An 11,469-nucleotide genomic window follows, 5' to 3' on the forward strand; every position below is an offset into this window, starting at 1 on the left:
TGCTGGGCAGGGCGCTGGTCCTTAGGGCTGCCCTGCCACCCTCCTCCTGGGGCACAGCTGACTGGGATGGACGCTTCATGCCCAAACATTTCTCAAGCATCTGCAGCTTCGTGGCACGAATGTGCAGCTCCAGGGCCTCACGCTGCTCCTCAGGCATAAACGTGGCCTCGGGGCTGTGAAAACAGACGGGCACATGCTTCTTTTCTCTGTGTGGCTATTAGCTCGTCATCTACATACTGCAGCAGCCTTTCTTCTCCTGGTGGGTCTTCCCAGCTAAGTTCCACCTCTTTTCCCTCCTTCCCCAGCTTCATTTTTATAGCCAATGGATCTGCTGGGGTAGAGTCCCGCGCTCTTCCTCAGTTGTCTTTTGCATGTGCGACCACCACCTCCCTTCCCCAGTTCCCTTTGCCATTTCTTTTCTGTTCCAGGCATTTATTTTTCCAGTGCCCAAAGTTCTTACATAGGGCACGTTGCTCCTTGCCTAGCCAGGGCTCTTCCAGTCTGGGCCTCCTTTTTCCTTGTCCTCTAATAACTGCTATCAGCCTCTTCTGCATCTTTAATTGAGGAAGATAAAAGTCCTCTCTCCTTCCAAATTGCCCTGTGTGCATACACCACAGCAAAGGCATATTTCAAACCTATCTAAATGTTTGCCAGCTCAAAAGCTCTTATCAAGGTGATGATTTCCACCTTTTGGGTTCTGCCACTTGTCCTTCTGCACTGCCTCAGTGGAGTCTGGCTGCTGGGATCCGTGGTTCCAGGAGGTGCTCGATTTCTTTGTAGGTTTGCAGGGTGTGCTGGGCAGGGCGCTGGTCCTTAGGGCTGCCCTGCCACCCTCCTCCTGGGGCACAGCTGACTGGGATGGACGCTTCATGCCCAGATGTCTTCCAAGCATTTGCAGCTTCTTGGCTCGAATGTGCAGCTCCAGGGCCTCACGCTGCTCCTCAGGCATAAATGTGGCCTCAGGGCTGTGAAAATAGATGTGCACGGGGTGGGAGCGTGCTGTCCTGGAGTCCTCTGGGCAGGCAATGGATGCCCCACGCTTCTTCTGATTCACCTGGTCTGGATGCACGAGAGCGTTGGGCTTGCTGAAGTGTACAGAGGGTCTTTGTGGTGGTCAGGTGGCAGCAACAGTACGGGCATTTTTGGGCAGCGCTCGACGCTTCATTTCCATGGACCTCTGCACTGGCCCAGGCAAGCGTTGCAGCTGTACTTCCCAGCACTTCTTTGTTATGTGCTCACGGAGCTTGCTGCGGAGCTCTTCCTTCAGCTGCAGCTTCGTGATCCTGAGAGGTGCTGCAGTGGGGGGCTCTTTCCATTCCTGGCATCAGGCACAAATGGATCCAGGATGATAACATAGTCAGTTTGACAGCCCTGGTCCTTGTACATGCATGTAATGGTGTTTGCCAGGCTGGGAAGCACTGGGTGTGCCATGGACTGCCCATGAGGTGGCTGGGATAGGCCAACCTGTGGATGTTGCCGCATGGACACCTCCTCCCAGTGACATCGCCCTTCTTGTGGTTCAAGCAACCTCTCGTGAACAATCACCCCCCTTGATGATGGAACAATATTTTTGATTCGTGTAGAGCCCCGAATGTCAGTCCTGGGATGCTGCTGTTCCCTGGGGAGCCCGCTCAGTTTCCCTGTGCATGTGTTGTCACTAAGAGCACAGTCTGTGTGCCTGCCAGGTGCAGACCTGCCATCTCTGCTATTTGTCTGGGGCAAAGATAATCCTTTTTCCCTGTTGACCAAGCTGGGAAGTGCTGAAGGGCGCATGGGCAACCCATAGGGCCGCAGGAACTCCCCGTTTGTCTGATGCAGCCCTCCATCTGGGTGGAGAATGCTCTCCCACACAATGCAGTCCATTTCTGGTGGCTGGCTGGAGGAGCTGACCCCAGAGTGAGGCTCTTGATTCCTCTTTCCTTCCTTGCAATCCAAAATCTCCATCTTAGATATTTTTGTTGGCCTCAGGCCATGCGGGCACTGTGTGTGTATGGAGGGCTCACTATGTTTCCCCATGCTTTCGTTGTTGCCAATGGAAGACTCTAACTTCTGGTTTGTCACAGTCATGCCATGACCAGCGTTTCTCAGTACTGCAGGTGGTCCTGGTGCTGTTCCTGCAGGCACTTTGGCCATGCCAGGAACAGCTGAAGAGGCCGTGGAGAATCCCTGAGGTCACAGAAATTCCTTTTCGCTTCTCTGGTTCTCATCATTGGCATAGAAGCTCTTGTGGATGAAAAGGACTGTTTCTGTCTCATGCAATAGAGAAGGCTGCAGTAACAATCCACTGATGACGGGCAGCCGTCCATCAGTGCAGAGAATACTCTCCTGCATGATGCAGTCCGTTTGTGGTGGCTGCCTGTAGGAGCTCACCTCAGAGCACAAATCGTCAGTCCTGTTTCCTGCCCTATGATCCTGAATCTTGGTTATTGAAAGTTTGAGGTCTGTCAGGCCTTGTAGCTGCTCATTCTTTCTGGAGAGCCCACTTGTTTTTTCAACACTTTCGCCAGTGTTGGTAGAAGAGACCAATTTGTCTACTCTTCCAGAGACACCACGATCATCCTGAATCTCCCGAATCTACTACCATCTGAATCTGGAGTACAATTTTGTGACAAACTTGTTACCAGCTCTTGTAGTGCCTGGACTGCATCTAGAGTGTTCTTTTCTAGCTCTTCAGTTCTAGCTGAGATAGTCTCAATAGCTTTTTTGAATTCACTCCCCCCTAACCAAGGTGAAAACCACCTTGCAAAGCTGTGCAATGCCCTGTTTCTTTTTACTAGAGGACTACCAGGAGACCTCTCAATTCTGCATTAGTTCTAAAGGGGGCGTTGGCTTTGTGGGTCTTCAATAAGAGTTAAGTTTGGAATTATTGCCCCCAGGGTGCAAGCTCCCTTCCATCCTAGGAGCAACACTTTCCTGACTTTACGGTCACAATGCCAATACCCCACCCCTCACCCTTCTTTTTCTCCCACTTCCAGGGAGTGTTCCCTGGAAACACTCTAATTCTCTGTAATTCAATTCCTTTTACTCATTCATTCGTTAAGAATTCTTCAAAGGAGAAGATAAAGGTTTACAAGAGTTAGTTTAAACTGTTTTAACCTTAAAAGTCTCTGTGAAGACAGTCTCTCACATATCTGCAGGGTTAGATGGTACATTTACCGGGTGTAATGAGTCCACCCTTTTGCAGCCCTTCTTGCTGCCCTTTCAGTTCCAGTCAGGAGCACTTGGAACGCTCCGTCCCACTCAGGTTGTAACTTTGATTGTCTCCACATTCGCATCAGAACCCGATCTCCTGCTTGGAATAGATGCATCGGGGCTTCCAAGGGTGGGCTTAGAGCTAACAATCCAGGGCTCCTGAGACATGACAAAGAGGATGACAGTGTGGTCTGTACGTTCGTATGCAGAGTGTTGCACCAAAAAGCACACTGAGTCAGAACCCACATGAAGGTCTTTTAATTCAATAAGTAATTATATAAATCTTCAGAGTCAGGCGCTTGGCGATCTTTCACAAAGCAAGCACACCTCTGACTCTTTGTACATAATTGTGTTGGCCGGGCTGGGAAGCAGTGGAACAGTCGTGGACAGTTTCAGAGGCAGCTGGTCATCCTGTGCATGTTACGGCATGGACACCTCCTGCCACGGACGCCGTCCATCTTGTGAGTCAAGCAACCTCTCGTGAGCAATGATCCCCTTTGCTGATGGAACATTGTTGTTGCATCCCGTGGAGCCCCGAATGTCAGTCCTGGGATGCTGCTGTTCCCTGGGGAGCCCGCCCAGTTTCCCTGTGCATGCCTTGTCGCTAAGAGCACAGTCTGTGTCCCTGCCAGGTGCAGACCTGCCATGTCTTCTATTTGTCTGGGGCAAAGATAGTCCTTTTTCCCTGTTGGCCAAGCTGGGAAATGCTGAAGGGGGCATGGCCTGCAGGAACTCCCCGTTTGTCTGACGCAGCCCTCCATCTGGGTGGAGAATGCTCTCCCGGACAATGCAGTCCATTTCTGGTGGCTGGCTGGAGGTGCTGACCCCAGAGTGAGGCTCTTGATTCCTCTTTCCTTCCTTGCAATCCAAAATCTCCATCTTAGAAATTTTCGGTGGCCTCAGGCCATGCGGGCACTGTTTGTGTATGGAGGGAACCACTTGGTTTCCGCATGCTTCTCTCAGTGTCCATGGAAGACTCTAACTTCTGGTTTGTCACAGTCATGCCATGTTCAGCATTTCTCACAACTGTAGGTGTTCCTGCTGTTGGTCCTGCAGCCACTTTGGCCATGCCAGGAACACCTGAAGAAGCCATGGATGATCCGTGAGGCTGTGGGAATTCCTTTTCTCTGCTTGCCTGCCCCTCATCCTTCTGGAAGAAGCTCTTGTGGATGGTGTTCTCAGGGCTGGATAGGGCTGATTCTGCTCTGGCCTGTACAGGAGGCTGCAGTAATGATCCACTGATGTTGGGCAGCCGTCCATCAGGGCAGAGAATGCTCTCCCGCACAATGCAGCCCGTTAATGGTGGCTGGATGGAGGAGCTCACCTCAGAGCACAACTCTTCAGTCCTGTTTCCTGCCCTGTGATACTGAATCTTGTTTATTGAAAGGTTGAGGTCTTTCAGGCCATGTGGCTGCTCATTCTATCTGGAAAGCCCACGTGTATTTTCAACACTTTTGCTGGTGTTGGTAGAAGAGAGCCGTTTGTCTTATCTTCCAGAGACACCACGATCATCCTTCCTTGGCTTTGCAACTCGTGCTGATGCTTGTCCAGCAGCCACTTTAGGCATGTCAGGAACAGCTGAGGGGGCCAAGGGAAAACTGAAAGGGCGACTGAGCTGCACCCCTCCGTGAGGCAGCCCCCCATGTGGGCGAAGGATGGACTCATGTGCAATGTGGTCCAGACTAATTGACCAGTAAGGCCTCTTGCCGCCTGCCAAACAGAAAGAGCACAGTCTGTGTGCCTGCCAGGTGCAGACCTGCCATCTCTTCTATTTGTCTCGTGCAAAGATAGTCCTTTTACTCTGTTGGCAAAGCTAGGAAGTGCTGAAGGGAGCATGGGAAACCCATAGGGCCACAGGAACTCCCCCTTCCTCTGACACAGCCCTCCATCTGGGTGGAGAATGCTCTCCCAGACAATGCAGTCCTTCTCTGGTGGCTGGCTGCACGAGCTGACCCCAGAGTGTGGCCCTTCAGTGTTGTTTCCTTTCTTGTAATCCTGAATTTCCAATACGGAGGTCTTGGGCACCCTCACACTCTGTTGGCACTGGTTCTGTATGGAGAGCCCACTTGGTTTCCCCATGTTTCTGTCGGTGTCAGTGCACAACTCTAATTTGTGTTTTCTCACAGTCATGCCACGATCTGCCTTCCTTGGGATTGTACATGGTCCTGCTGCTGTTCCTGCAGCCACTTTGGCCATGCCAGGACCAGCTGAAGAGGCCGTGGACAATGCATGAGGTCGCAGATATCCTCTTCTCTGCTTGCCTGCCCCTCATCCCTCCGCAAGAAGCTGTGCTGGTTGGTCTTCTCAGGGCTGAAAAGGGCTGTTTCTGTCTCATCCAGTACAGGAGGCCGCCATTTAAAGCCAGGACGAGGGGCAACGGACACCAACTGAAGCACAGGAGGTTCCGCTGCAATAGGAGAGGGCATTGCTTTACTGTCAGGCTGACAGCCCAGGAACAGGTTGCCCAGAGAGGTTGTGGAGTCTCCTTCTCTGGAGATATTCTACAAGAGGCGCCTGGATGCCATCCTGCGCACTGTGCTCTGGGCGATCCTGCTCGGCAGGGGGTTTTGGACTGGATGATCCTCAGAGGTCCCTTCCAACCTCAGCCATTCTGGGATGCTGGGACCACCCTCTCAGGGCAGAAGTGGTCCCAAACAGCCAGCCTGACCCTCCCCTGTCCCAGCTCCGTGGCCTTCCCTCGGCCCTGTTGCTGTCCTCTGGCAGCTCAGCGCCTGCCCCTCTGCTCCCCTTGTGAGGAAGCTGCAGGCCGCCACGAGGCCTCCTCTCAGCCCCCCCTAAGCTGGGAAGGAGCTCTTTATTACTTTGGGTGCCACTTGATGGCACAATCCTCAGCACAACGGCTGGACTTGTGCTGAAAGGAGCAGCTAAGAAAGGGCTTTTGGAAGGGCCAGCGTCAAGGGCTTTGTCATGGGGTGTCCTTTGGGGCCTGCCTCAGCCCCAGCTCTCTCAGATGCTGTGGTCCCCTCCGTGCTGGTGGTTCCCCTCAGAGGGACGGCTGCAGCCCACAAGTGGAAGCTGCCAGCAGAGTCTTTGGCCTCAGGCCCAGCTGGTGCCTGGATTCAGGGACTTCGTGGTGGTAGGGGGCCAGCCCCAGCACAGGGATCTTTGGCCTGCGCCCCATGCTTCTTTTGCATGGACCTCTGCACTGGCCCAGGGAAGCCTTGCAGCTTTGCGGGGACAACACAAGAGGCTGCAGGAACTCCCCATTTCTCTGAGGCAGCCCTCCATCTGCACAGAGAATGCTCTCGCGCACACTGCTCTCCATTGCTGGACTAAATCTTTTAGTTCTCAATCTCTGCCCTTGACAGATGGAGTGCCATCATAAGCTGCAGGTGCTGGGCCTGTCTGGAGAGACAGCCTCTGGAGGGTCTCCATGCTTCTGTCCGCGATAATGGTCGCAGAGCAGCTCTTCCAGAGAGCCAAGGACTTTTCGACTCCTCACACTGAGGGGGTGCACAAGGAGCTGGGAGGGGACAGAACCAGGACAGCTGACCCCAAAGGGATGTCCCACACCATGTGGCATCTGGGCCTGGGGGAACACTGCTCGAGGACAGGCTGGGCATCAGAGATGCCACGATCATTCTTCCTTGGCATTGCAACTTGTCCTGATGCTTGTCTTGTAGCCACTTTAGACATACAATGAACAACTCGGGGGGCCATGGGAAAACTGAAAGGGGACTGAGCTGCACCCCTCCGTGAGGCAGCCCCCCATGTGGGCGAAGGATGGACTCGTGTACCATGTCGTCCAGACTAATTGACCGGTAACGCCTCTTTCCACCTGCAAAACAGGGAGGGAGTCTGAGCTGCAGTGGGAGAGAGGCACCAGGGCCACCTCAGGCCCATAGGGACGGGCTGCTCACTGCTGAGGCTGACCCACGGGGGACTCACGTGGCTTCACCCCCACCCCAGCATTGTGTGTGGCTGACAGCAAGGACAGGAGCCAACCCCACATTGCAACGCCTGTCAGCAGGCAGCTGAGGCAAGAGCAGCACAGCAAGCTCTGCATGCAAATCTCTCCCTAGAAGTGACTTTGGAGAGATGGGCACGTATAGGAACTTGCGAATGCCCCACTGTTTCCCATATTTCTATTTCAATGCTTTGCAGAAATATGCTTTTTCAGATTTGCCAGTTGCCCCCTTCACTACAATTTAATCTTTCCCCACTGGTACTGATGCTTTCATTAAAACTGAGTATGTCGCCCTCGTATCCACCATAAGTTCCACCTCTTTTACCTCCTTCCCCAGCTTCATTTTTACAGCCAACGGATCTGCTGGGGTAGACTCCCACGCTCTTCCTCAGTTGTCTTTTGCATGTGCAACCACCACCTCCCTTCCACGGTTCCCTTTCCCATTTCGTTTCTGTTCCACGCATTGGTTTTTCAAATGCCCAAATTTCTTACATAGGGCACATTGCTCCTTGCCTAGCCAGGGCTCTTGCTGTCTGGGCCTCCTTTTAATTTCTCCCCTAATAACAGCTGACCCCAAAGGGATGTCCCACACCATGTGATATCTGGGCCGGGGGGAACACTGCTAGAGGACAGGCTGGGCATCTGACCGTGGGTGGCAAGCAATTATTTCACTGAACAGCACTTGCTTTGTAGGTTTTATTATCAACTGCATTATTACTTCTTCCTGCTCAACACAAGTTTTTATTTTTTTTTTTTTTTATCTTTTCTTCCCTCCCACTTCTCTTTCCCATCCCACATGGGGGGGCAACAAACACCTCTGCCGGGCTAGGCTGTGGGCAATGCCCTGCAGGGCAGAGTCCAGGGCCCACAGGTTCCAGCTCCTGCTCCAGCACAGCAGCCTGACACAGCCTGCCTGGGGGGATCCCTGCTCCTGGGAGGTGCTCGATGTCTTTGTAGCTGTGCAGGAGACGATGGGCAGGGTGATGGTCCCTGGAGCTGCACACAGACCTCTTGCTCTGAAAGTGCAGCTCCAGGGGCTAGCGAGGCACAGATGCCATGATCACCCTGCCTCAGCACCGCAGCTTGTCCTGCTGCCAGCCCTGCAGCCACTTGGGCCATTCCAGGCACACCCTGGCCACCAGCAGCAGGTTTCACTCGGTTATTGAAAGTCTGAGGTCTGTCAGGCCTTGTGGCTGCTCATTCTTTCTGGAGAGCCCACGTGTTTTTTTCCATTCTTTCCCTGGTGTTGATAGAAGAGAGCCATTTGTCTTCTCTTCCAGAAATGCCATACTCATCCTTCCTTGGCATTGCAACTGGTCCTGCTGCTTGTCCTGCAGCCACTTTAGGCATGTCAGGAACAGTGGAGGGGGCCATGGGAAAACTGAATGGGTGACTGAGCTGCACCCCTCCATGAGGCAGGCCCCCATGTGTGCGAAGGATGGACTCGTGTACCATGTCGTCCAGAGTAATTGACCTGTAACGCCACTTTCCACCTGCAAAACATGGAGGGAGTCTGAGCTGCAGTGGGAGAGAGGCACCAGGGCCACCTCAGGCCCATAGGGACGGGCTGCTCACTGCTGAGGCTGACCCACGGGGGACTCACCTGGCTTCAGTACCAGTGGTTGCTGCTGTCGTCGTCTCAGAGATCGCCGGGGTCGGCCATCACCCTGTGGGCACAGAAGCACAGCACAGTGACCAACCTGGGGAGGGACCCACGGGACCCCTTCCAACACATCCTGGCCCTCCAGTCCCAAAGCCCCGAGTCTCCCAGCCCCAAGACCCCACACCTTCAAGCCTTCGTAGCTGAGAGCCTCTGGCCTGCTCCGTGCTGCTGCCCCAGTGGTCTTGCCAGGCTCCTGGGGCTGGTCCCACAAAGTGTCCATGGTGCTTCTGCTTTTCTGACCCTTGCCGCTGCTCAGCCTTCAGGCTCACAGTTCGCAGTCCTGTGCCGAGGACCAGGGAGACGATGCCGGACTCTGGTCCTGCCCAGGCCTTTGCCACTCCCCATGGCGTCCTCAGGGTTTTACCCATGCGACCGGGTCCCTCTTGAAGCCAGAGCAGCCAATCTCACTGAACACTGTGCCGGGGCTTGGGGCTGCCCAGCCACCCTCCTCCTGCTCTGAAAGTGCAGCTCCAGGGGCTAGCGAGGCACAGATGCCATGAGCACCCTGCCTCAGCACCGCAGCTTGTCCTGCTGCCAGCCCTGCAGCCACTTGGGCCATTCCACGCACACCCCGGCCACCAGCAGCAGGAGGCAGAAGGAAAGCTGCCGCTGCCCATGCCAGCACTGCTCCCCCCGGTGATCCCCTGGGGAGCATAAACGTGGCCTCAGGGCTGTGAAAATAGACAGGCACGGGGTGGGAGCGTGGTGTTCTGGAGGCATCTGGGCAAGCAATGGATGCCCCACGCTTCTTCTGCTTCACCTGGTGCGGATGGACGAGGGGCTTGGGCTTGATGAAGCGTACTGAGGGACTTTGTTGAGGCATAGTGCCAGCCCCAGCACGGGCATTTAGGGACAGCCCTTCTTGTGCTTCAAGCAACCTCTCATGAACAATCACCCCCCTTGATTGATGATGGAACGATATTTTTGGCTCATGTAGAGCCCTGAATGTCAGTCCTGGGTTGCTGCTTTTCCCTGGGGAGCCCGCCCAGTTTCCCTGTGCATTCCTTTTGGCTAGGAGCACAGTCTGAGCGCCTGCAAGCTGCACACGTACCATTTCTTCTATTTATCTGGGGCAAAGAAAAACCTTTTTCCCTGTTGGCCAAGCTGGGAAGTGCTGAAGGGAGCATGGGCAACCCATAGGGCCGCAGGAACTCCCCCTTTGTCTGACACAGCCCTCTTTCTGGGTGATTCTGTGATTCTGTGATTCCTGGACAATGCAGTCCATTTCTGGTGGCTGGCTGGAGGAGCTGACCCCAGAGTGAGGCTCTTGATTCCTCTTTCCTTCCTTGCAATCCAGAATCTCCATCTTAGAAATTTTCGGTGGCCTCAGGCCATGCGGGCACTGTTTGTGTATGGAGGGAACCACTTGGTTTCCGCATGCTTCTCTCAGTGTCCATGGAAGACTCTAACTTCTGGTTTGTCACAGTCATGCCATGTTCAGCATTTCTCACAACTGTAGGTGTTCCTGCTGTTGGTCCTGCAGCCACTTTGGCCATGCCAGGAACAGCTGAAGAAGCCATGGACGATCCGTGAGGCTGTGGCAATTCCTTTTCTCTGCTGGACTGCCCCTCATCCTTCTGGAAGAAGCTCTTGTGGATGGTGTTCTCAGGGCTGGATAGGGCTGGTTCTGCCCTGGGCAGGACAGGAGGCTGCAGTAATGATCCACTGATGTCGGGCAGCCGTCCATCAGGGCGGAGAATGCTCTCCCGCTAATAACTGCTATCAGCCTCTTCTGCATCTTTAATTGAGGAAGATTAAAGTCCTCTCTTCTTCCAAATTGCCCTGTGTGCATACACCACACCAAAGGCCTATTTCAGATCTGCCCAAATGTTTGCCAGCTCAAAAGCTCTTCTCAAGGTGATGATTTCCACCTTTTGGGCTGACGTTTGTTACCGCATATCCTGTGAGGCGAAATCCCTGGTGGACAAAGCTGCTGCCGTCCATATACCAATCCTGCACATCTTCTAGGGGTGTATCCTTGAAGTCTGGTCAGCTGCAGTATACCATGTCCGTGGTCTTGATGCAATCCTGACTAAGGAAAGAGGCTGGGTTCACAGAACTAGTGCTGGAAAACTTCAGTCCATCCATTATACACATCCTCTTTTCTTTTTCAGTAGCTATCATTTGCACATTGCAACAGTGTCCCCTTTTCCCAAAGGGGTATTTCAAACTCCAAGATCCTCTCTTAGGATTTTCCCACTCAAAGGCAAAGAGTTTCTGTCTTTCCGTTGCCACGGGCAGGCAGAAAAAGGCATCCTTTCAATCTATTTCCATTTTTCCTTGTTCCAAAGAAATTTTTGCATTCAATTTTTTCCAGCAAGTTCCTTCCTAACAAGGACCTTGGCAAATCGGGTGAGTATAAAAACTGATGAATTCCAATCATCTTCCCCAATTTAAATTTCAAGCATTATAAAAGCAAACAAACAAACAAACAAAAGCCTTTTCCTGTTTCCATGACAACTCTCTGGGACCCATCATGATCCCTCTGCCCCAGAGGGCTCACACCCATGATTCTGAGATCTCAGCCTTGGGTTGAGGTGGAACTACTAACATTCCTACATCCTCTTTTCACAGAATCATAGAATCATAGAATATCCCCAGTTGGAAGGAACCCATAAGGATCATCGAGTCCAACTCCTGGCACCACACGGGTCTACCCAAAAATTCAGACCATATGAGTAAGAGC

General features: G+C 53.2%; 1 long non-coding RNA gene across 1 annotated transcript; it reads left to right on the forward strand.

Annotated features, from left to right (window-relative positions):
• The first annotated feature begins 313 nt into the window (after positions 1–313).
• On the forward strand, positions 314–11,211 carry LOC311426662. The gene is made up of 2 exons (XR_014686906.1): positions 314–673; positions 10,641–11,211. It is a non-coding gene; the product is annotated as an uncharacterized lncRNA (long non-coding RNA).
• Positions 11,212–11,469: the final 258 nt, after the last annotated feature.

This window comes from Aythya ferina (assembly GCF_964211825.1).
Source record: "Aythya ferina genome assembly, chromosome: Z".
NCBI lineage: Eukaryota > Metazoa > Chordata > Aves > Anseriformes > Anatidae > Aythya > Aythya ferina.